We start from the raw sequence: 27,485 nt of genomic DNA, 5'->3' as shown, positions 1-27,485 counted from the left end.
TTTTTGGACTTATCTTTGAGAACTTATCCTTGCTCATGTGTCCTTTCTGCTCATTCTTTAGAACTCTTCATTTGTATATGGGCTAAATTTTTTTTTATCAGACCAGTTGTTGTTTAAACTAGATTTTAATCTATGGAAGGAGCTTGCAAACAAAAACTTTTCAGAAGTGAGTTCCAATCCTCAACTACTCTTGATACAAATAAAGTATCTTTTTATTTCTAATCTTAGTGTAGACCTTGACAACTTTAAAGTTGTTGTTGTTGTAACATCTGTTGTATTCTTTACTGTGATATAATATTTTGTATGATTCATATAAAAATGTATTTGATGTGGTGTTTATACAGGTTACCAGTACTATAAGCCCAAAGGAATTTAAAAAATATAACTTTAACATGTACAAACAAATATGATATCATCAAGACAGGGTCAGGTGAAGTACTAGAGTTATGTGATTTTCTAGGGAATTCAATGATGTCTAGAAAACGTCATACATTTTTTCTGTATCTTTCATTTGTAGATTTAAGAGGTTAGTTTACTAAAAATGAAATTCATTTTAAGGGAAAATGTATACATTTTTTTGTTTGGTACATGGTCAACTTGAGAAACCGTCATAATACCCTCTCTGGTGAGTTTAGCATTACGGTAGTATCAGGAATTGTAGATGCTGTGATGTTCCTTCATATTACAGTACTAAGGATTACCCCGTTGTGATGGTCCATCTCAACCCCTGTCTTTGTGGATTGATACTAATTAGCCTTTTTGTTGTCTGCTCAAGCCATTGAGCTGGAGCCATTTAATAAGCTTTAAACTATAAATTAGTCTATAAATAAAGTTTTTATGTTGGTTGTTGCTTATGTTTCTATGACGTTTGTCCATTTAATTTGCTGTACAAAATAGGTATATTTTTACACAAAACAAATATAGTTATTTTCAGCTGTTATGAATAACCTTGAATAAACGCAAAGTTCCACGTGGATATACGTGTCATCACATAACGCAGGGCAAGAGGAAATGTTAAATTTAGATTGGTTTACTTATTTATTGAACGCAGACACATATATCAATCAAAGAGTAACAGTTAAACAATGATAAAACATTATTGAATTATAATCAAATGTATCATACTTTAAACTAACTGTTTGAAAGGGATGCTATAATTTAATAACCTTTATTTGGAAACAGTATGTCTTGCATTTAGCATGTCGGTCTGTACTGCTTATAACAGGTAAAAGTTGTTTATTTGGGGGAGTGGGTTGTCCCACCAGCACGTAACAATCGACCACTAAAATAGAACTTTCGCAAACTTAATGGTTAAAACAGATATATCATACTTTTGGTCCCCTTTTCATATTCATAAAGCGCATTGAAATATCAGCAGTCATGTACCGCAGGAAAAATGCTGCAAATTCTATCAAATTTGACAAAATTAAAAGCAGTTTTAAAAGTTCTTGCTCTATTTCATGCTAGATCTCGGCCCGCTGCCTACCAGCCTAGCCTAGCCTAGCCTACAGTGGGTTCGAATTTCCCGCCTTCATATTTGAACTGCATCCTAATTCGTTTCCGTGTGAAACAGATTTCACTACAAAAACGAAAACATATTTGTGACATATTTCGTTATTGTAAAGATACAAATCCTTCCGTAATGCAACATTAACCGGAACAAAGGGTCTGTTTCTGCTGAAAAAAGGAAAATAATCGATTTTTTCCAGTCACCGCAAACCACAAAAATAGTCGCGTTGCAATTGAAAATTGCTACGACTTTAATCGGTTATTCAGGTAATCGGTTTTTAAAATCACGTCATCATTCTCCCACAGCGCAGTTCAAGTTATGAAAGGCCGATGAGAGTTGGTTTGTTTACATCCTATCGCTGCCTAAAACTCTCACATGTAGGATTAAAAATTACTCTTACATAAAGCTATATTATTTGTAAAATAAACATCTAGGCCTACTACCGTACCACATACAACAGAATAATGATGTTATATTAATAAGGACACGTCGGCGAAAAAAGTTCGTTTCGCCGTTCGTTGGTTCTACCTTCGGCCTGCTAGGCATATGCTATATATTTCTACCGAAACAAGTCAACAGACAACAGGCCTAAAAAATGACATGTAAAACATCGTTAGCCTGGACTGGTGATGGTATGTAACGGGTGTACTTGTAACACAGAATCCTGGGATCATCCTGGAGTCTCTCGGTATAATTCTTCCCCACAAAATAATAAAAATCAAATGTTTAACATTTGATTGTTATTCGGTCTACATCGCGATCATGGTTTTGCTGATCGTCGTCGATATCGCGCAAATAAACAGCATGCTTTGTGACGTGAATAAGTTTGTCATACTCTAGAGGTCAAAGTGAGGTCAATAATCGCTATTTGTGTTGCAGCTCAAAACTGCTCCGCAATAATCGGTTAAAACAAGAAATAATCGATTAAAACACGCAATGGATTGAGTGTTTTTAATCGGTTATTTTTAATTGGTTATTTTATTTTGCGCTGTTTCTGTTGCCCAAAAATAATCGATTAAAAAAATAAACGGTTAATAATCGATTATTTCTGCTCAGCAGAAACAGGCCCAAAATCAACCACTTATGTTACATTAGTGGTTACACATTCAGTGGTTGTTTGTTGTTATAGTGGTTAATGTTACATTAGTGGTTGATTTTACTTTAGTGGGCGATACAGGTGTGTGACTGTTTTACAGGTTTATTTTTTGCCGCACTTTTAAAAGTTTGTTCACTATAAAATAATGGACACTGCCCTAAAAATTTCTGACAAAAAATTTGAATATAAAATTCAATAAATTTATGTCCATCTAATGAACTTTCACTGCCTGGGTTCACCTCCGTCCTGGCTTTATGGTATTTTACTTTATGGTTACAGATGTAAATTGTGTCTTATCGTAAAGGGATATGCTTATAATTGGCGCCTAAAGGAAGGAATTAAGTTGTCAACATGGCAATTTTTTTTTTATAAAACCAAATGAAATTAGAGATCTGCAAAATGCCCATTTTAACTGGTAACCCATGGAGGGTTTAATGAAAAGAAAATTACAATTGGGGTCTATAAAAATGCACAATTTAACTGATAACCCTGTAGCTGGTGTTTAATGAAAGAGAATTAAAATGAAAAACCTGAAAAAATCATACTATAATAGTAGTGAATTGGAAAGGAGAATGTTGTATTCAGTAGAACTCCTATTAAGAGGACACCTTCGGGATCTAAAAATGTGTCCCCTTAGTGTCCCCTAAATAACGGTTTGCTGATGCGTTAAAAACATAACTTTCATCTCGATCATTTCATGGAAAAGTGTCCCCTCATCTCGATCATTTCATGGAAAAGTGTCCCCTTAATAGGAGTCATGTCACCTGAATACTAATAATAATTACCGAATACTAATATATAAACCATAAAAAAGTAAATTTATGTACTATTATTAAAATAAGATAAAGAAAAATAGAAAATAAGGAGATATTATGATATCAATTTAAATATTTTTTTTTACACATACAGTGTAAACACACTTGAAAAGTACAGTAAAAGTAAATAAACCATTTAGCCTACTTAAATATAGCTTTTCTAAACTACTGTCATTTTATAAGTCGTTTTAAAAACTACTTAATCGTTACCTAATCAACTGATTGAATTGACATTTTCACTTGTCATCACAGTCACGATCAAAAACATTTTTAGTAATAGACAACTTTACATTGCGGAATTCATCGTTAAGCTTGTAAAATGTATTCGATCTGTCATTGTGGTACGCAGGGGGTAACAAGACCTACTTAATACTGTATAGGGGCATGGGTGATATGACAATTTTTGCAATGCAAGTCTGTGAGTAATAGACAGGGTCTTCCTTTTCTTTGTAAATTGCTGGAAGGGACGTAGGCTTTCCTAGACGCTCAGTGGATACTCAATGCTACAGATTAATACACAGTCTAAGATACTTTAGAAAGCCCTGTAGAGGCTTTCCTAGCCATCTCAGTGGTAGGCCTTTTGCTGCTTCAGAGCCTTTTTAATTCACTGTGCAATCATACTTTACAAGGCACTGCAAGGCTTTCCTAGCCACTCAGTGGTAGGCCTCTTGATACTTCAGACCCTTCCTAATTCAGTACGTAAAGATGTTCTGATCCTATGTATATTTAAAGACTATTCCTTTATTCATCGATGACATTCGTTTATCAATCAAATTGTTTAGTCTGAAATTCTCTAATCTTCAGGGGTTCCATTCAGAAAATAAAAACCAATTAAAATCTAATTCTAGCAACGTTTAATTTAATTTATGAATGATTGCATCCAATAGTGTAGATGTTTGACTGACTGATCACACATAGGTAGCATCAATGGGTAACTATGTCTTAATGCTGCTACACACTAGGATGATGACGATTGGCAATAACTAGATAAACATACACTTTTCTTACAATAAACAAAGAAATTTTTAAAAAAATTCTTTCTAGAAATAAAGGATAACCATTTATGTTGTCATTGATAAGAATGATTTTTTTTAAATCCAATCAAATGACGTTATAATCGATTAAAATAATATAATCGTTGTATCATCACGATATTATTGCTCTTAGTATCATAGTATTAGATTGCATTAGTTATCGTTGATTGTGGCAAACAAATTGAAATCGATTTTTACAGAGCTGGATGAATGATGTAGTGCATAATTTCACCAAATCAAAAGCTTCTTAATAGTTGTCACATGACTATTGAAACTTTGTAAACTTCTTTCATCTGAGCCAAAATGTCCATCATTAAACTGAATCTGGCTCTATTTCACCATCATTCTCTTCAGTGATTCATTAGTGTCAACGCCTTTTGGTTTAATAACCTTCCATATTAATTTCCTTTACACTATCTTATATGGCTTCTTCTTTCACTTTATTTGCTAATTTAATTCCATTTTAATTTAATTTACAAATTAATTACATATTTATATGCAATACTAGGTCATTATCGCCTTTCTGGAAGAAACATTAGAGATAATTTGTCTGTTAGTTTAGGGTGAATGACATATTTTTCATAGCATGTGGTTGGATGATGTCAGATTCAGTGTTCTGGTACTAAAGTGTGATTTGTTTACAGAATACAAATGGAAACGAACTTAAATAATTGCAAAATACACTTTCATGAACAAGACTTTGATATTAAAGATTATTTTTTTTTTAAATCTCAAAATGGATAGTTAAGACCAGTTTACACAGACGAGCAGTAACAGTAAGTAGAAAACCACATAGCTTGTCCCACGTAGAATCTGTATCTATGCTAAGCTAAAACCACCCGTCCGCACTGCACTTTGGGGTTATCATGTGATGCCATTTGACCAATCACATTCTTGTATTTATTACAGTGTTACTGACCATAAGAGCATAAAGAGACATCCCACTTTTAATCTTCCAATATACCTTTCACTTTGAATTCTTTGAATCCAGTAAAACAATTTTGTAACCAACCTACTAACCTATTAATTATCTGATTGCTATCTTTGTGTGGTGGTTTTAAGATATCCTTATCTGATCAATCTTGTGGCATATTATATTAATTGATAACATTTCTGCTATCCACATTTGTAACATGAATGAATGACATAATCATGTCAACCTAATTAAAATTGTTTAATGGTCTGGAATAGATTATTAATAATTATAGCACAACCTAACCCTAATTTCGTACCATGTACATTTTTTCACGTTTAAACTAATAATATTTACTTAAATTGAACATGAAAAGCTTATTTGCATAAACCATGTATTATAGCATATATTTGCATAAACATTATTAAGCTTATTTGCATCAACAACATATATTTAGCTTTAATTTGAGCAAGCGTTGTATTTAGCCTATTTCCAATTTGCATGAAACATGTGTGTATAGCTTATTTGCATAACACAAGATTAAATAAGCCTATTTACATTAAAAACATATCTAGTCTGATATTTGCATAAATCATGATTAAGCTTATTTGCATAAAACAGGACGTTTAAGGATATCCTCAGATAAGTCATTGGTTTTTTTTATTTCTTCCATTTTTTTAAACCAGGTCAATTTTAAAGTTATTTATAATTTTGTATGCCTACAGTTCATTGTTTTACATCTGCTGCCCTCAAACAACGGTCAGTGCTGGCAAAGCTCTTTAAAATTAAGACGGTGCACTCCATATAGTACTTAATTCAACAAAAAATATTGTAATATCATATGTACCCAGGGAATGGTCTATTTAATTGAACATTGAATATTTTTTATTTTCGTTTCATATTGCCATTAGAAAAAAAAATGTTTAAAAAAGTATTAAATAAATTTAGGGCCTAATATAAATTTAAAATAATTAATTTTTTTCTAAAAAAATAAAAAACATTTTCTTAATGAGTGGTATAGCAGGTCTATGGATGTTTTCCATCAAATTGTGAAACCCTTAAAATCATAAAAGTATAAATATTTGCCTTAGACTCTACTGTTTACATTTAATTAAATAAACATTGTTTTAATCTCTCAAGATAAATCCTTTTAAGCTATCTATTTTGATGTCTTTATTAGGATCATTGATGGGTACTTTTATACCCTCAAAGAGTCGCTAAGACACAAATTTACATAACATAACTCTTTAGGCTTAGGATTTACATGGGTGGTGACAGATTTCAGTGCATTCAATGTCATCTTTTACTGGATGTTTTTTAGGATGGAGTCACTAGGTCAGGGCTAAGAGGATGTGCAGAAGGAAGGGTTTTTTTCTGCAACACCATCAAACTAATTTAGTAATTAAATGTAAATTAACTTTAAGCTTGGACTCTTTTAATTTATACCTGGTACAGTTGGTACGAAAATAGTGTTTTGATAAGTTTTTTTAGTCGTAACTTGAAGAGAACGAAATTTGTCTTGATGACGTGTTTATAATTTGGCTACTAAAAAATACCCTGGACTATTAAATGCATGGTAGTACATACGCTATCAATGCTTTGTATTCAAAAACTTATTAAATAAAATTTTTTGCAGACCAGTATTTTTGCAGAAAATTGTTGGTTTTTCCATTTTCTCCCTTCGCAATGCAAATCACCAAAGCCAAACAAAAATATCAATTTGTTTGCGATACCTGTCCGTTAGCAGGTTATTTTGATTTTTCACATTTTTAACCGAAACGAAAATTGTTATATTCAATTTGTTAATAATAGATATTATTTTAACAGAATTAATTGTCTGCTAAATGTTGTGTTCTCTACTTAGTTGGTTCTGGTTAAATTCCTACATGCAAATGGATGTTTTTAAACTGGTTAAACCAGGGAAGAGGTAATTTAACTCTTCCCTGGTTAAACTAGTTACAAATATTTGGAACTCTTTAATCACACACTATAATCAGTATTATCTCGCATCAGAAACAGTTCTGTGAAAAATCAAGTTTTGTATCAAGATGATCTTAATAAACTCTGTACATTAGCAGATAATAAATGACTGTAGAAAATAGTCAGTTATGGTCAATATCTTTGAGGGACAAATTAATAATTTTTAAGTGACTTTGAGTAGAAAATCCTGACATTGAATAGCTTTCAATCAACCTTAATTTCCTGTATTTTATAGGGCTAGGATTATAAGCAGACTTACTCTAATTTGGTTAAAATTTAATTTGGCTTTAACAGTAATTTGTAAGTAATTAGTGTTTATAGTAATTGGAATTTGTTTATGACTTTATGGTACAAATTTGATTTCATTTTTTCCAGAGATTTCTGTAGTCAGTTTTCCATTTAAGATTGAACGTTTCAGTCAGTATGTTTAATTCATAGAATTTTTAATTGGGAATACAGTATAATAATTGACTCTTTAGTTGCTGTGAATTTGTTCCTTAGTTAATTTTTGTCCAGATCTAGGATAGTTGTGTTTTGGTATTACAACAATATAACATAGTGTATGAAATGTTTGGTCTAAATCTCAGTGAACTGAACATTCAGTACAATTACGTCTGAATAGAGTAAACCAATGGCTGTAACCATCAGTGAGGTTGGTACTAAAGTTTCAACCTGACCACGCTTTGACAGAGGCATTTGACAACCATGAACCCCACACAGGTAGATTGTTCCCTCTTTTTGCAAACACCACTGTAAATTAAAAAAAAAAAAAATATGGCGCTGATCTGACTATCAATGAAGTGTGTAAAGAGAATAATAAAAGGCAAGTCATCAGATGTCATCTGGACATCCACTCGCTTCATCAAGTAGCAATAATATACCTGCTCTCATTAGTTGCAATTTGTAACTTCTTAACTTGCAACTTCTTTGAGCTACTGTTTACTATTATTCCAAAATTTGTTTTTAATATTAAAAGTTGCAGTAATTCTTAAAGAAGATGGAAATAACAGCATCAATCAAATAATTAGGAAAAATAGCAACATGGCACTTTTTGAGATGTGATTAAAAATCTACTCATTTATTTTGTCAGGAAAGTGTGTAGACATTCTGTCGAGATTCATATTTACTCCTAGACCACGCCAAGATCTATTAATAACTATTTTGATGACCTTGTAATGAGATGGACAGGTCGAAGAAAAATTAATTTATAGTAAGATGAAAACATTTTAATTTGAATTATGGGTCATTCCTCTTATAGCATATTCTATTTCTAGACATTTAGCTTATCAAATTATCTGAAATTCTCTAATCATTTCTTTTATTCTCTGTTCTTGACTACTCTCACTCCCTCAAGATTCTAAATTCTTTTCATATCTATGGATGCTCAATACAGTGTTCTCAACATACAATAGTTGTGAAAAACAATTGAATTAAATAGAAAATGTTGGTTGACTCCTCAACTGCAGGTGCACAGTGTCCACCTGCAATCAAGTGAAAGTTGTTAGAAAACCAAAGTATTCTGCACTTTACATGGTTGCAGAAACCCAGGGCATTTTGTTAAGTGGGTAATTGGTTTGACCATAGTTATCAAGTTTTAGCTGTTTTTTTGTATAACTATGCTGAATTCTGCATACTTTTTGCATTTTTTCATAATATCGGTCATTCCAATTAGGCTAAATTTCTTGGATAATTTTCTTGGATAATTGTAAACATTACATAGTAATTTTTTACGAGTGACCATGTTTTATTGTTGACATATCTCAAACATATAGATACATATTTTATAGGATGTTGTACAGTAGGCCTAAAATAGATTTGTGTTGCTCTTATCTGCCAGGGGAACTCCCACTTTCCAAACTAAATTATTTTCCCTGTGTGCCACCTTGCCAAAAAAATGTATTGGATTTTTCTTTACCATGATTCTAGATGTTAAACTTTGTCTTTGGTTTGCTCTGATGGATAGGTCTTTAGATTCATAACTTTACATCATGCCTGGAATGTGTTTTGATGTATTGAATATCCAGGACTTATTACCTATTATAAATCAAGAATTTGCTTCTGTGCAGTTCAGAAAAAGTGCATTTTTTTTTCATGCTTTAATGGTGAATCTTTGAATAAAGGTTTTCTATTTTTGGAGTCAACTGCCGTCAATTTGCAATGATAACATTTAGAATAAAGAATACGAAAATCAAATATGTAATAGTACGATACACTATGATGGTAAACCCATAAAATGATTGGCATTTTGGTCTTGTTATGACCTGGTGAGATTGTTCGTGCAAACTTGCTTAGCAGAGATTACATGTCGTTTTTATGTAACTGGACACAACTATACGTCTCATTTTAATTGACAAATATGATCGGATTCTTTCCACATCTGTTATCAAATGTGATTTGCAATTATACAATATATAAACGAGAAATTAAACTGAAGTGGGTGCTAAGTACATGCCATAAGTCACAAGAGGGGTGCGAATAACAAGCGCAGGTGGTGTACGAGATCCCGAACAGATGAGAGTCTTTGTTATTAAAGATATTCACTACATATCTCTGTACAGTAGAACACCTTTTTTGAGACACCCCTATTCAGAGAACAATTTATTTATTACACCTTATTTGTAGAGGGTGACCCTAAACAGCGTATGCTGACAATCAAACTGTCTTGATGAGTAACAGTGGATGTGTGTATACTAGTACACCGGGGCAACCCCCTACTTGTCTCGAAAGATGTACTTAGGTTCTTTAAAGTGCACATGAGCCAGATGTGTACACTGGACCTATGGTTTATAGTCCTTATCCGAGAAAACTCGTTCTACCACCAGAACTATGGAGTGAGTGAGGCTCAAACCCTTGGCGATGTTAATATGGCAAGGTATTGCGGTTCCACTGTAAACCGCTTGGCCACTCACAATCTTGTCCTTTCATGCATTCAGCTTGAGTTTGGAATCATTGAGTGATAAGGTATTTATCTTGCGGTAAACCTCAAAACCTCATGTCTACAATGTCATTTTCAGAGTCAATCTAAACTTTTTGCCATTCAAATGGCCAGTGTATATAGTTGTTGTGAGGGAATTTTTTTTTTCCTGGTGGCAGAGGTGATCAAGATGTCAGTCAATCAGCACAATCCTTACATTTTCCTCCAGACATCTCAAGCCCAAGTATTTCTTTGAAGCCCACCAGCTCTTTCCATTTTCCATAATTTTGTTCTTCAGTTACAAAACTCTGAAATGTTGTGTACTTTGGGAAAGGTTAGCGAATAAAAGATGATAACGATCTCTTTTTGTCTGTCATTTCCAATTTGGTAGTTAAATCCAAACCTGTGATGCCACAGTTACTGATTCTTCATCTGTTTCTATTTTAATGCATATCATAGATTAGAATCATTATAAATCTCATATTGAAATTAAACATAAAACAAAACAAACAAAATTTATATTTGATATATATATTCTTTTATTGTTTGTGTTTAATATTTAAAGATGTATTGTCCTCCAAAACATGAAACATTAATAAAATCGGACTTTTAATTAACTATTTTACAGTTTTAATAATGTTATTCACGTCTGTAGAAAAAAAACCAAACATTATTATTTCACTTATAAAAAGACAAAAGAACCAGTTAATTTTAACCAAAAAATGATTTTTTGCTTTAAATTACATTTTTTTTTTTTATTTAGTTTGTTTTTAAAAAAAAAATAATAATAACTTTGTTTAGTGTGACAATGATTATATAACATTTTTTTTTGGTTCAAAAACCATATAGGCCTACCATACCGATAATACTGTGTCACTGTGGTTCTTGCATGTTTCCTATTACAAAAATGTCAACTGACAGGCTCAGGTGTTCAACTTAGACATTTTTATATCTAATTTAAAATCATTATAAAATAATTTCCAACCATCTTTAGATTTAACCCTAGCACAGCAGGAACAGATATAAATATAATTCAGTTTTATTGCAATCCGTTGTGTTAGCGCTGACCAACTAGATCTCTCTAAGTGTGTCCTCACCGTGAATAACTTTATTTCACAGTTATGAATTGGTGTTTACAGTTTTAATATCCTTCTGGTCATAATTCGATGATATTTGAGCGGTTTTTGATTTATTTCAAGTTGATATAATAATTTGTTGTTTGGAAAAAGAAATGTTAGGTGGATGTAGATAAAAGTATTCTTTTTCTCAGCTGTATGTCTCGGTTTCTATAACGTTTCAATTTACTTTTGTACAATAAATAGAAAAAGATGAGTAAAGATGAGTAAAGTCGAATTAGTTTTCATAATATTTATATTTGTATTATTAAGTAATATTGTAATGTTAGTAATATTAAATAATATATATAACATCATTTGGCTGTTGCAAATAAAGAAAACAGATTTTTCCGCAAATATTTGCCGTTCTAACAGTACATAAGGTTAATGGATATTGGAGAATTAAAAGGTGCTCTACCCCGAACGGCATTATTAAATCGATCTCATGGTTTAGGATGAAAGAGAGAGTAAACATTTTCCGGTTAGGTATTATAATATATTCCTAGATATTGCAACATCTTTTTGACAACCTCGCTTAACTATAAACTTATCTTGTGATTGCCAAAACTTTGCCATAAATAACCACACAATTCTACAGAAACTCTCATCAGTTGAATAAACTCTCTCCGAATACCAAATAAATATATTGCGGACATATCTTGGTCAGTATCATTGGTACAAGTCTGTCAGCGGCTCATATAAGTTGCTTTTATGATGTTAGGAAATCTGTTTTGATGATGTCTAAATGCGGATGAACTGTGTAGTATGCAGCCAATGTTTATGCCTCATTACTGTAGTTTATCGGCCTGTGATGAACTGTATCATTTTAGACTAACTCTAAATGCTGGGGGGACCGCAACTATTTTGATAACAATGTCATCTGTCTTTTGCGTCATGTTCTACCTCAAGTGATTGATATCATTTTTTTGTTAAAAGTGCAGTATAAAATGGAGAGATTTATTGTACAGTTAAGTCCTCAATTTCATTAATTATTACTGTAATTATCTTCTTTTTTAACTGTCTGCTTTCTTTTCTCATATCGCTTTGAAATATAATATTTTAAGACATTTGAAATTTGTGTGTGTAGGTCTATAGTATGACATAATCCTGTATGATGTGTCTTTATGTTTGGAAGTGTATTCTCGCACGTTTTTTTAAACATTCTGTTTGCTTCGTGCACAGCGGTGTGTGCGTTCATTTTTAATAGATAAACTTGTGATAAAATGTTACTCCTAGGTGTATATCTTTATTCTGTATTAATGATGGGTCATACCCCAACATTCCTTTCAGTAAATATCTAGAATATCATGTGTAACCATCCTCCACTATTATAACATTACACTAACATCGTTTGACCAACCCTCAAGTAAAAAAAGCAATTTAATTTTACCGAATCACGTTTCAGACCCCCTAACGTGATAAGGACGTGTGCACCACTGTTAACAGGTCATCCTCTGTTTAACAGGCACCTGGTTGAACATCCTATACTGTAACCTTAATGTTTTTACATCCGATTTTAAAAAGTTATCTTGTCAACACCCCTAAGGGAGTTTAATGGATCTGTTGACCCTAAAAGGGTGGTAAAAACAATTGATTTCTGGCGATAAAACTTTTAGTACATTTTTTAAATTATAATATTCAAGTTAGCTACTTTGTTCATACAAGATTTTGTTTCTTTCGGCAAAATACGATACAATATTATGAACACATATAGTTTTACATCTTTAATATTGTTCTATCAACTTTATAGTTTTTTGTTTGTTTTGATGTGTTAATAAAAAATTGAACACAAAACATAAGCAGGAACAAAAACAAGTGCCTTAATTTAGGTTTTGTTTTTCAGAAAAATTAAATTCAGTTTCTTAATACGATATTGCTAAATCAACTCAACAAAATGTTGTCACGATATATTTTGCTTATACAAAGAGATATCAACCAGACCATGTACTTCTGGTTTCGTTAAATTATCGTTTTCATCATATAATTTTTGGAATAACTATTATATGAAATTAAAATGACTGTTTTAATTTGTAAGTATTGTTTATGTTCTATGGATCAGAGATTTCTGAATAAAAAATTAAATTGAATTTAATATTGTGTTGAGTTGAGATACATGTTGTGTGTTTGTATATTATAATTTAAAACATAATGTAATAAGACATTCTTTAAATGTTAAATGTGACCTGAAAACATCATGTTGAGAGTACAATTTAGAAATGTACTTTACAATTAAATGTTAATCTCTATTAAAACACATGCAGTAATTCATATAGACCTGACTAGTATATTCGCAGATATAATTTAATATATTTATCGTGGCGTTTGTTAACCCTCCACCTCACACCTGTTCAGGTAATTGACTAACTCAATTTATTTTGTAAATCAAAGAATGATTATGTGAATAATTTTTGATCAACAACAGTATGACAGAAATGTCGTATTTAGGTCAACGAGAGGTCAATTTTAAAGGAGCGTTGTACATTTGAATGTGTACAGCATTATAATAGAATCAAGATGTTATGTTTAAAGGAGCATTCATGTACATTTTTGTGTTTAAATGAGCAATATACATTAAATATCTGTGCATTTATAGCATGATTGATATAAAAGCATGTTTTCCACTAGGCAAATTCGGAGAAAATTAGTAGTTCAAATACCTTTTGTTAAGTGGGAAAAAAAAGAAAGAAACAACAAATCATAACTAATGCAAATTGTATAAAATAAAAAGATCACTCTCGAAAGTGAACTCTGACCTGAACTAAATTCAGGTGGAAAACCATTAAAATCTTGTTTAGGAATGATTAATGTTGTCTCCTCAAGTTTCGTAAACTTACTCTTATTTTTTAAAGGGGACCTCTATGCAATGTTTTTTTTTAAAAGGGCAACATTTTGTCAACATTATCTAAAGCCATAGCGAGATGTAAGTGGTACATTGAATGTACAATCATATCAAGTTTAAAGGGGCAATGTATGTACAATTTGTTAATGTTTGACAAATAACAGAAACAAAACATTTAAGTTTAAAGGGATGCTATTCAATTTTAAGTTATAATGACAATTACTGAAAATAAGTTTTAAATGAGCAATGTACACAGTTGAATGTCTAACAGACATCTACCATCATATTACTTTATGCTGTGTTTGTGTTGCATCATCAGTACAAGTTTAAAGCGTGCATGATCTTCAAGGGTTTAAGTACGGGGCAGAGTTCAATGCACATTTTGTTTTTATGCTTTGTGTAATATGATATATGTATGTTAATGGTATAGTTGAAATGAGTAATGAACATTATTATGTCATATACATGGTTATGACATAGGTATGTGTTATGTAGGTCAAAAAAAGGTTGAATTTGCGTGAAAAGGAAGGTTGCATACGGAGCATTGCAAATTTAATTTTTAATGTATTTACCATATGGGGATTTTGAAGTGAATGTTACTTAAAGGGCAACTTGAATGTTTATGAGTTGAATTGGAAAATCTGTTTTTATAAGGCAGAAGCTTTAACTTTACCTCAACAAATGAAAATATCCTTCCCATTCAACATAACTTTAATTTATCATCCCACTAAACAAAACTCCAACACCTTAACAAACTGAATGTAGTGTGTTGTGCACCAATATCATTTTTGGATGTTACTCCACAAAAGTGAATGGAAGAAAAAAAAATGTAGCCACACAGTAAGCCTAAAAATGTAGCCACACAGTAAGCCTAAAAATGTACCCACACAGTAGGCCTAACAATGTAGCCACACAGTAGGCCTAAAAATGTAGCCACACAGTAGGCCTAAAAATGTACAAGAGTAGCTCTGCAATTTATTATTTTAGAAGTATTTAGGCATTGCTGGTGTCTGACTGTGAGACATAATGTGAATATTGCACGGGTCACTAATCACCCACCCATATGTAATAATTTCATAAGTAAGTGTTTTCTTTGCTAATGAGTCGAACGGAGGTTAAAAAGTTGCAGCCGACATTATTCTATTATCAATGCCGACATATGTAATGATATGTGCGATATACAACCGTGCAAATCCACAAGAAGACGTGTTTATGTTAGAATATATTTAGATTACCGAAGATAAAATGATTTACTTCTGGTAATAGTAACTAGAATGTACATAGTTGTTTTAAAGTATTATCAGAAATATCATAGACAAAAACGTGATTAAAAAACTAAATGTGCCACTCATAAATAATTGTTGGAGGGTCTGTTAAAAAGAGAAAGTTTTGGTGTTCCACCTCTGCCCCACAATGTTAGGAAGAAATATTAACATTCTATGCATGAGTCAAACAAACTTGTTAGATATTTTTTAATGCCAAAATCTAACTTACCCTCTGGTTGCACCCACACTGCATTTCTCATGGTTCTTATTATGATTTAGGCAGGATTTGAACCCAAGACCCTGGGATAAAGAGGCAAACATACAAACAACCCCATTAAAGTGCCACTGTACCTGTAATTAAACCATTACTCCATGACTAAAACTAGACGTTTCTTAATGTACATTACAATACTATAGACGTTACTTGTCTAGTTTAGGTTTGTTCAAATCTTTACACGTGACTGCCTGTCATGTTAAGTCATGCATTAATTATGATATTCAACTTGACTTGTAGGGTCGAAAAATCAGATTGAGTGTATGATCACAAATTAAATTTCATGGTATAAATTCACCTCATCAATCCGTTGAATTCTATTGCTGTATTTGATTACACTAATACTGTTAGTTTATTTCCGTAACTTATTTAATCAAATAAATATTACGATCTCTATCAATCGTGAACAAGAACATCTATATAACCTTCTATCATCGTTACGCAGCAGAAACTTGTAGGCATACATAAATAGCATTATGAAATTGAGGCCTACGCAGCTATATTTTTATTAAAACATATTATGTTTGTTACCCATCAGGAAATGATCTGGTTTGTGGCGAGATTTATGACTTTTGACAGAAAAATGTGAAGGAACTAACCTTAGATTTCTTAATTTCACTTTACGATTCTAAAATTTTAGAAAGTAATTAAATTTTATCACTTTCCTGAAGACTATGCACCATTAAATTTAATTTTATAAGATAATTTGAGATTTGTTAATAATTGAAATAGAAATTTTGATTGATTGTTTTGTTTGCTCATCAATTAATTGATTTATAAACACTAATTTTATATAAATCATTTAATTTGATTGCCTTAATAACAAATGAAAGAAATTGTCTTCAATCAACAAGTGTCTGAGATTGTAGACAGCTTCACACTAAGAAGTCTCAAACTTCTTTTACACAAATCTAATAGAGGTTTAGATAAAAGTGCAGGGTTTACATGCAGTAAACCTCGCAGAATCATTCTCCGATATTTGGATTTCTTCACAATTTCTGGTGGCCGAAAGATATAGCAGCAGAAATGATCAAACATCAGATTGAGATTGCGCTGTGCTGTTGTATTCCAATAATGAAAACAATTTTTGTAATCTTTTCTTTTTTAACTTGCTTGCAAATCAGGACTAACAAGTTTATTTGTTTGTGTTGCCCTACATAAATTAGATGTTGCCCCAGGACCCAGTGAAACTGATTCAACAAGCCCAGAACAACTGCATAGTGCATATACTGTACGTGTTCACCCAAAACATAAATACAGATTTAGGTAAAGTACATAACCTTAATGTACCAATACTAGGCAAGCACTGCATTCTAATTTTGTACACAAAATACACACAAAAGGTAAAAAGTAAGCATCATATATTCATAATCATAACGATTTTATTTACATATCTTTTCATTCATTCATATAAAAAAAAAGAAATCCCTTTGTACCTCAAGGATATTGGAGTCTTTCCCGAGATTTTAGAAACACAGACAGTGGATTCCCTAATGATAATTGTATTGCCTATTTCCCATTTCGTAAGCTAAGTGCTGGTCATTTCCAGCTTATTTCCCATGCTTATAAGGCAATGGAGCAACCAGTAATTGTTACTTTGTTTGCAGGGATTTTCCATGGGCAAATTTGATTTCATCCACAATTTTTTTTGGTATCATAAACGTGGAAAATATTCTAAATACTGTATTGTGCAGCAGTGATCATAAATTTGTTTGAATTCTGAAAATGCCATTCACATGTTACGCCAACTTTGGTATCATGCCACTTTAGAAATATTATTACGGTATTTACAGATAATAAGTTTATGTTTTTTTGTTTATTAAAGAGTAAACATAACAACAGTAGAAAATATAAATACTTATTTTTTATGAACGATAACAATAATGAATTTAATTCACAAAATGCATCACACCCTAAAGAAATGTTACCACTGGCAATTTCTACTGTTGTGCTAAAACTACATTGCATTATTATTTTTTAAATATTTAGTTTATCTTTAACATTTTTTACAGATTTAGTGATTTGTTGAGTGGAAATTTATTGAAATTGTTGTTTTCGCATCATGATTTGACGTGCCTATGTATGAAAGTGAAAGTGTTATCAGCATGCTGTACTACAAGAGGACTGGTGTCATCATTATTAGGTAATTTTAAACTTTATTGAGAATTGCTGCTAATTTATTATATAATTTGTGATATACTTCCCCCTTATTTCGCAATCACGTCGTAATTTGAGAACTAAGACTTTTTTTAATACCCACATTGTGTAAATTCATTGGAAACACTCCACAATCCCTACCATTATTGAGAGAATTATTGAATCTTCTAAAACATAGCTATCTATTATTGTTTGATCCTGGTTCCTTGCTTTTTTGTACCGTCTATAACTTAGAGAAGTTACTTTTGAATCAGTTTTTGCACAGTTTATCATTAACTAGAGAATTTTACTTCTGAAAATTTTAATTTTGAGAAGGAGAGATTAATCCAGTTTTTGTACATTTATAACTTACAGAATTAAATTCTGAACCATGAGTCTCTGTACATTTTAATTTTAGGAAAAGAACTTGACTTTTGATCCAGTTTCTGTAAAGTTTAAACTTCAACCAATCAACTTTCTTCTGATCCACATTGTACCTTTTATAACTAACTTTTATTAGTAGCACCTTGCTTCTGATTTTGACTTTTCTCGTTTTGCCGCAGATGCCCGATCAGATACCCCTTATCTACGTATCTGCATTCATACCCTGAAGCATTTACAAACCCCAAGTTAAAGATTTACATGTTTAGATCAAATTGAGCAGTAAATTCTATCAATCATACCAAACTGAAAAGTAGTGGTTGAAAGATGTTTGATGAATGATTCATGGTTAGAAAATGTGAGTTTCAATAAGTTACACTTCTTTTAAAAGTCAAGGTTTATTACCGATGATTAAGTTTTTAAAAAGAAGGATATTTGATTTATTTATTTGCTATAACTCTTTCTCTTTCAAGTCAATTACTGACCATTTTCAGGAAAAGGCAAAACTGTGTCAGAAAGAAATGGGCAAACAGAAAAATAAAACTTTACTATAATAATTTTGATGATCATTTCCATATTTCTCTTTAATATCAATAAAGAAAATTTATAAAAAACACAATTAATACACATATTTGATTTAAAAATCCATTTAAAATTGAAAAAGCAGTATAAATCATTAATTTTAATATTTACCTTTGGAATAATAAAATCTACTATTAAATATTAATATATAAATACTACTTTCATATTTTTAAACTTTTTATTTGGGTCAACAATATTAGTACTCCCAATTAATCGCCTTTCTAAGGTTAACTCTTCTGTTTACTTTATAATTCTTGCAGTCAAGTGTATTAGGTTTCTAGCTATCCTAAATTATGAATATTTTTTAGCTATGTTAAATATATTTCATTATTTATTAGTAACACTTTAATAAGATCACATAATGACCCTATGGGTCAGTTTTTACACAAGTTTTGATTGTTTGTGTTCGTGAGTATTTGAAGACAATTTGTTAGCACCTTACCCCCAAAATGACAGGGTCATTTGTTGTGACTGAGGCTGGTTACAAAACAAAGTAAATCATAGCCAATCTTTTGACTTTATAAGTATAAATCATTTTTAACTTTATTTTTTAAAATAAGAATTTACTAACTTCCTTGTTAAACATTCATTCAATGGTAGTAAACTGAATAGGTAGAGAGGAGCAGGGCAAAATGTTTCTACATGTTGACCATCAGGAAGTAATAATTATGGGAAAATAATTTTTTTTTTTCGGGCGTTAAAGTAATTTATTATTTACTACTCAAAAACTGTATAAAATAAAGCCAAGACTTCCTTACATGATTTTTTTCAATAATTTATATTTATTTTATTTTTAATAACTGATTTCATAATTATTTATATCTTTATTTGAATTTTTATAGCCTACAAATAAGATCCCCAATATTAAAATCGGCTATATCTTGCAAATACAGTAGTTCAAATAGTAGTCTATTGGCAATATGGCAGAAGTCCAGTAACTACTGTTTATGGCTGTATGCTATACACTCTTTTATTTCTCAAGGGTAAAATAATTTCTGGATATAGAATTATGAAATAGAGAAGTTGCTTTTCATGTATTAGATTAGATTACATGATCCATCGTTCAGTAGTTTTGACGTACAGACAGAAAAATATACCAGAGTTAGTTCATACCAACATTTTGTTTCAGATTCCTTTTTTGTTCTTGCTTATATTGTACACTGTATAAAAGCTGCATACTTCTGGAAACTTTAGCCCCCTCAATCGATCTCCAACCAAACTCTGCTCCACTCAAGATATCAAGTTATCAACAACCCTTGTACCTACATTCTTGTTTTCCTGGTATTTTGTATGTGTTTGTTGTTGTTCATTTGCTACAAGTGACTTGTCATATTATACATCCTATGTTTTCTTGCCAAGTAGGACGTATTTCTTTTAACATGAATACAAAAAAAGAAGATCCTGAGTGATATCTCTTATGTGGTCACGCATGATTAGAAACCTCTTTATTTATTATGTATGGTCAACATCCCAAAATAAAAGTTGATTGATAAGCTTCAATTGAGATTTCTCATCATTAACGAAGCAAACCTAATCGAAATTCCGTCCTTCCACATTCTTGACTTAGATATTATACAAGAATCCTATTAAAAAGATTTAAAACAAATGATATATAAATCTATATCAATCTATATCTCCATGATAGTACTGTTGCAGTATTTTGAAAATGTCAAATCTGGCATTGAGATTAGAGAGCTCATCATTATGATTAAAGTTACTAGTACATCATCTTTCAGATGAGATATAAAGCTGTTGGTTCTATGTTGAGATGTTCTCTGTGCATTTCTTAAGCGTGGTTCCCACTAGCGACGCAACACAAGGACGTAACGCAATGCAAGTGAATTGACCAATCACAAGCGATGGCTTATTCGCTTGTGATTGCTAACCGTCTATAACTTCGCTTGTCATTGGTTAAAACGCTTGCGTTGCGTTTACGTCCTTGCGTTACGTTCTAGTGGGAACCAAGCTGTAATGATGCTGGTCTTAAAAATGAAGTGCTGACATAGCATAAAGTTATTTACATAGTAGAATCCACCATGGACCAAGCAAACTAGGTCTCCCTAATATGAGTGTCCGTAATAGAAACAGATTCTTCTGTATTTTATTGAATTTTTCTGTATTTTATTGAATTTTCTGAAATTTAGAAACTACCTACAGTATGTTGTCTGTGTGGAGTATGCATTAAGATATTAATGTTAGTATAACCCCTTATACACTTTAAAAGGATCTAAGATCAAAAAGATAGAGTTTCACTGCTTCTGTGTCCCTCTTTAAACAGACTTAATTTTTCAGCGTCTGTGGCTTGCACTGGACATAAAACATTGAAAATAGTTTTGTATCGTAGCTTTAAACTTAACTTTAATTTTGTTTTCTATGCATTGAATAAAGTTGATGGATTCATGGTAAAAGTAGGAAAAGATCCGTTTGAGTTTAAACCTGAATCATATCTATTTTAAGTCGACCTACTTCGAATCAAATCAAGACAAGAATGTGTTACAAAGGTTAAAAATTGAAGCAAAAAAAATTAAAGTAAAATTAAATTTCTTGTCTGAGCCACATATCATAGATGGCCTATTCCTCAGATTCTATAGCCTGTAGCAAGTAGGTTGGAGTGAAGCCCCTAGGATAATATGGATCAAACTGATCCCAGCATATTTCAGTAATTTATCAACTTACTATGCGTGCATAAATATGCAAGTCCATGGCCAGGATTATTTTTTACAAAAGGGACAAAATTCGTTTAGCTGGTAGGCAAGTCATCACCTTCACTTTTTATGCTCTGGCATCCCTGTTTTAAAACTGCTCTAAATCTCTGTCTACACTATCAAACTAGTTTGACAAAAAAAAGTGTGATGTGCCTAAATATGGTAATGATTATGCAATGACAACACATTAGTTTGATAGTGTAGTGTGATCTTATTAATAGTTTATGAATAACTTTTGCATTATCTTTTTGTTATTAAATTGCTTTAAAAAAATTAAAATTAAATGAAAACTGAAATGGTAATTATTTGAATAGATGAAATTATTTCAGGATTTTTGTTTTTTTAACATCTGAATCAAATAAAAATGGAAGTTCTCAGATTTAACTTTGACACTAATTTCATGTTTCTTGATGTACAGGACGTCTTAAGCTGGATGTAAAGAATTTCCAATTATTAACAGTACTTAAAAACAAATACTGCTTTGGGAATTCACATTGATGGTCTAATTGCAGATAATTTCGTTACAGTTCACTTATAATTTATGATAGTAGAAGCAATTCCATTGGGGAGTTTTTCATGAGTTGAGGTTCTCTATTGGTCAGGTCCTTTCGTAGATTGAGAGCTGAATAGAAAAAATTAAATAGGGTATCGTACGACCTCATACCGTCATTTTATTAAAAGATAAAATTATTTGAATATTTAAGTAAGTTTTTCAAATTATTATTTCTATTACCGGTAATATTTAATTATAGTTAAATGTTCACAAGCCAAAGGAGTTTGTAACTTTATAAAACTATACCAGTAAAAGTGCTAGGTACAGCAAGCAAATATTATAGGTTCATAGTACCAACATGACAGATTTGAAATATGTGTCAGACTCCCCCATTAGGTTGGGGTGGGGGTGTCTAGACCCCATGTACGGTCAGCACAACTTTTTATTTCATGGACAAAATCCGTCAAGTCAATGTCTAACTACGTGGCAACAAATGTTGATGCAACCAGGCAGGGACAATTGCACAATTATTGAAAGGGCATTGTGTTAGTTGCATTGCATTGCTTTATGCCTGGAATTATCTGTTTTTACTCTAGTCAAATGTCTATGTGAAAAGGACCTATGATTCCAAAGTACATTTTGTTTTTCCTTTTATGAAACAATGAATATTTCATCTTTCATTCAATATAAATATCTTATCATGTCTGTCACCTGTTTAGTAAGAAACGATAAATGCATTTGGATGTCCTCAATTATTGCTTAAGGTTATATATGAATACAGTATTTTCTTTGTACTGTGTTAGTATGGCCTTCAGGTGTTATAATTATGACATCATTTTGTTTGAAGTTGTCAAAAGTAAATGTCTTAATTTGCTATAATTTCCTGACATTGTGTAAAGGTGATTTTTAATTTGATTACTGTGTATTGTGTAACTATTTAATACTAATTGCATCGGATCAAACACTGACCCTAGACGACATTCTTTTACCAAGGTGGATTTGTTTTTAAACGGTTGATTAAAAATTAAATACAATATATAAAATAGGAGTTTATAGCACATAATGTTTAGCTAAATTAGTCAATAATTTGTACATTAATTTTTTTTGTGGCCAGCTGACTAGTAGTGTGGAGGTAAATGCACTATCAGCATTAGTTTTGTATATCAACAAAAATGTACACCAATGATAAACTGTTCGGTTATGCCATATAAATGAACGATTACCAGTGGCAGATCCAGGATTTTGAAATTAGGCCAGGGCCCAAAAATTATCCAATTTTATGTCCTATCTTTTGCAGTTACAATTTTTCAGATTTTTATGTCAAAATCTGTTTACATTGATGTGACAAATTCCATTATATCTATTCCATATTTTTATACATCATTGATTACAAGTAATTTGAGAACAATTACCTACTTTTGTTGAACACCCCTCATTAAGCAGCAGTTAAATCTACCAGAATACTATATCATTTAATTATTTATAGTTAGTTAGTATGAACAAATAAAATTTAGCTTTGATCACTATGGTATGTACCATGCTGAAAATTGTTTTTAAAATGTATATATTATTGTTTGACATAACGTTTGAGACTTCTAAAGAGTCAATGATGATGTTTTATGGCTCAACAGAAGTCCCAGAGAAAATGATAATGTAAAAAATATATTATTAACTCAAGCATTTGCCGTCTAGCGATTGGTTGAATATTGAGTGTGTTGGTACAAAAGTGAATTTAGACTAGAATATTATTTCTATTCACTAACTACCGCAACCCCTTTATTGTGTGATTGTGAGACCCATGGTCGGTGTAATTAGCAGTCCCATTTGTGAAAAAAAAAGAGTGAGCCATCTATACGCTGCTCTACCATTCAGACAGTACATACAATAGTTTTAACCAGAAGAAACTCTCAAGTCAAGTAAGTTTGTGTATCATGGTCTTCCCCCTTCCTTCCACCAACAAATATTATGATAAAGTTAATAATTTTAGTCTGCCCATTGAAACCCATATAGGCCTAAAGCCAATTTGAATTAAAATGTGTACCCCAACAAATTGTGACCCCCTTAAATTGTAGAAGACCATATAGAACATTCCAGCCCTTTCCTATTCCCATTATGTACCCCATTTCCTCTACCCTAAAAATCCCTGATAACCTCTACTTAAAAATCCCTCATCTTTGGCTAAATTTTTAAATGATAAAAAATATATTAATATAGAATTCTAAAGTATTTTAATTTTTTTTTTTAAAGTAAATTTTCATTATTGTTGGTATATATAAAGCTGTATAATATAATATTACAAATTTAAAAACACATTGAATTGATGGAAATTCTTTGATGTTGTTGTACTGTGTATGTCAGTCAACCGTAAATGATTTTTTTTCTTTTTATGTGAATAATACCACCATATTTTCAGACTAAAGCCGGCCAGTTCATGCCCTCTACCATTCACAGTTGAGAAAACCCAATAAACAAATAAAAGTTGCTTAAGATTAAGTATAAAAATGTATTGTATATGGAAAAGTTATTCGCATTGATGAAAGATTATAGGGTGTAAAATAAATATTCTGTCACATTGGATTGTGAATCGGACACCTCAATATTTTGGGAGAGTGTTAAGTCTGAAAGGGACTTGCTTTGTTGAATGAAATCAAATAATTGGTTTACTGTAATCAGCCTATGAGGTAAAGAAATGCGTATTTAACCTATGAAAAAGTCAAAGGCTTTAAGGTATCTAAAATTATGTATAGTTTCTTCTATAGCACCATTATATTTACCGTATTTATTCGAATAAATTTCCCCGGCTTTGAATAAATTCCCCCCTTAAATAAACCGTGGTGGTGCAAATTTTTTTTTTCCTGTCCCACAAAAAATAAGTCATATTTTATTTTAACAACAAAATAATAATTTCTTATAACTATAAGTATACATCTTTCATTTTGAAAGTAAATTATTTTATTGCATCTGAGAAAGTAATAATCTTAAACTGACTAATAACATTATAATATTAGTACTATGGTACGTGTTTCCAACAGGGAGAACTAGGGATGCTGAGATAAACCAGTTTATTTTCTTGCATTTTAAAATAAATATTCGCTTGAATATCTTGCAATGTACTGAACTAAATACTGTAACAAAATTATAGAGATTTGGAAGTCAGCTAGAAAATCATAAATTTAGAAATCAAATTCTGTGGTTATGTCAAAGTGAGCGGCAATTAGGCAATTCTTGTCACACATCTATGTTGTTTTTGGATGTAAACATTTCACTAGCTAAACCCAGGGCTTAGGGGCCCTAGAACATAAGTAACCCCAATGCATCTACTCAGCGTTGGCGGGCCTGTTAATATTAATAAACCAGAGGCCCTTGTCCACGGGTGTCACGAAAGCTCAGACCACGAAAGCTCAGACCCCCTAAGACCTAAGATCACGAAAGCTAAGACCCAACACCTAAGATTACAAATACTAAGATATACTACAGCTTAAAAACAATACTTGTTTATCCATACATAATTTTAAACACAGTAGGTTTCATTTATTACCATAAATATAATTTAATACTACCGCAAAACATAGATAAACTCACATTATTTTGGCCCGTTGAGTAAATGTATATTTTTTCTTTACAACAAACAAACTTGACGGGTTGTTTGTTGGTATATATTTACTCCATTGTGTTGCTTCAGAGGATGTTTTTCTTACGCACCTGCCTTTCTTGTATTTTGACTCCAAATTTGTTGACTAACTTTATCCTGAACACCACACTTTAAAATTAGGACTTATAAGTACTTTCAGAAGGAGAAACACATAATAACAAATAAATAAATCCTTTAAATTGATGATTTTACAGATGTGTTTCTTTGTATACTGTAATGACAATGTAACTCCTCGAGCTCCCCATGCTCAATGTTTTTGTTTCTATGGAGCGCCAAAAGAGCAACAATAATATAGTACAAGTATAAAAACAGAAAGAAAACGAAACAAAAAAACTTATCATGATTTTTAAATTAAAATTTATTTGCCAGTATTTATTTCTTCGTACTTGCATGATTATACTATTATCATTACAATTTTAATTTTACATTGTTCCATCCACACTGTAGATGGACTCCACAGAGTTTTCAGCCCTCTATATAATTTTTGCTCTTTTGACGTTCCATAGAAACAAAAACATTGAACATGGCCCATGGGGTAGGCCTAACTGTAGGCTAGTCATTTTGTGTGCGAGAAAAACGTCTGTAAAATCATCAATTTAAAAATGTATTTGTTACTTTTTATGTGATTCTTTTTCATGAAAGTGCCAATTCTAAGGTGTGGTATTCAGAATAAATGTTGGGAGTTAAAATACAAGGCAGGTGCGAAAGATAAATATTTGTAATCTTAGGTGTTGGGTCTTAGCTTTCGTGATCTTAGGTCTTAGGGGGTCTGAGCTTTCGTGGTCTGAGCTTTCGTGACACCCCCTTGTCCACTGTGTTACCCCACTGGAGATGGGATTCTAGAGCATAGGATTATACTCGGTCAGGGTAAAAAACGTGCTGAGGAACATTTTAATTCTCCAAAAGTGTCGTGGCTATGTAATTGATTGTTATGTATGGCCATACAGCGTATCACCAAAAACAGTTGCATTCGTATATAGTTATAGGTTCGTGCCTGTCATACTGATTTAGTTCCAAATTAAAAAGTAAAACCTGTTCGCCAATTTTTTTGCTATCATTACATGTGAAACATTTAGTTCACTGAGAGGTCAAAGACATTAATCGGTAGGACAGGTATCCGACTGGTAATAATTGTGTGTCAATATTTGAATAAATATGTACAATGGTCTTCTTCAGGGAATGTTAAGGAATTATTTTTCTCTGATCTGAATGTTTACCTAACTAGCATTAAGCTAGTATAAGTAGGGCTTGGTTTGAACCTTATTATTAGAAAAGCAAATCTTAGAACAGATGATTGTTCAATACGCACCAACCTGAGATCATTTGCAATGACATACCAAGCTCTTGGGGACAGGTTTTCCTGTACTAATAGTTGAGGTTCAGAGATAGCTGTAAAATCAGTTGTAGGAGAGTTAGAAAGAGTGAATACAATGTTCTTCATATCTTCACATTAAATTTGTTTATAATGCATGATAAATATCATAGGATGTGCAACCCCTTCACACAAATAAATTGTTTGTTTGTATTTTCTTGTTTGAGTCTTCTCGAATAAGGAAACCATAGAGGTACAGCAGAAATTATATTTTATTTAAATATTTTTCATTTCATTATTTATTTATTTTTATTATGAATTCAAGAAACCCGAGTATTGAATGATAAATTCAATTTTTTTAAAATAAAAACACCATAAAAAAAAATCGTAAAAAAAGAGGTAAAATACTAACAAATGACATATTGTAGAAATACAATTATATAATATTTAATATTAATTTTCATAAAAA

General features: G+C 31.5%; 1 long non-coding RNA gene across 2 annotated transcripts in view; it reads left to right on the top strand.

The window, feature by feature from the left end:
• Window positions 1–8,407: 8,407 nt before the first annotated feature.
• Window positions 8,408–27,485, top strand: part of LOC140060763 (uncharacterized) — a 29,767-nt gene continuing 10,689 nt past the window's right edge. The window contains exons 1-2 of one of the 2 annotated variants that reach the window (XR_011847364.1): window positions 8,408–8,558; window positions 17,768–17,898. This is a non-coding gene — a long non-coding RNA (uncharacterized lncRNA). Of the gene's footprint in view, window positions 8,559–17,478; window positions 17,539–17,767; window positions 17,899–27,485 lie in introns of those variants that run through there. The other variant, XR_011847365.1, reaches the window with a different exon arrangement.

The sequence above is a fragment of the Antedon mediterranea genome, chromosome 10 (genome assembly GCF_964355755.1).
Source record: "Antedon mediterranea chromosome 10, ecAntMedi1.1, whole genome shotgun sequence".
Classification (NCBI taxonomy): Eukaryota; Metazoa; Echinodermata; class Crinoidea; order Comatulida; family Antedonidae; genus Antedon; species Antedon mediterranea.
This window is presented reverse-complemented; position numbering and strand designations above follow the sequence as displayed.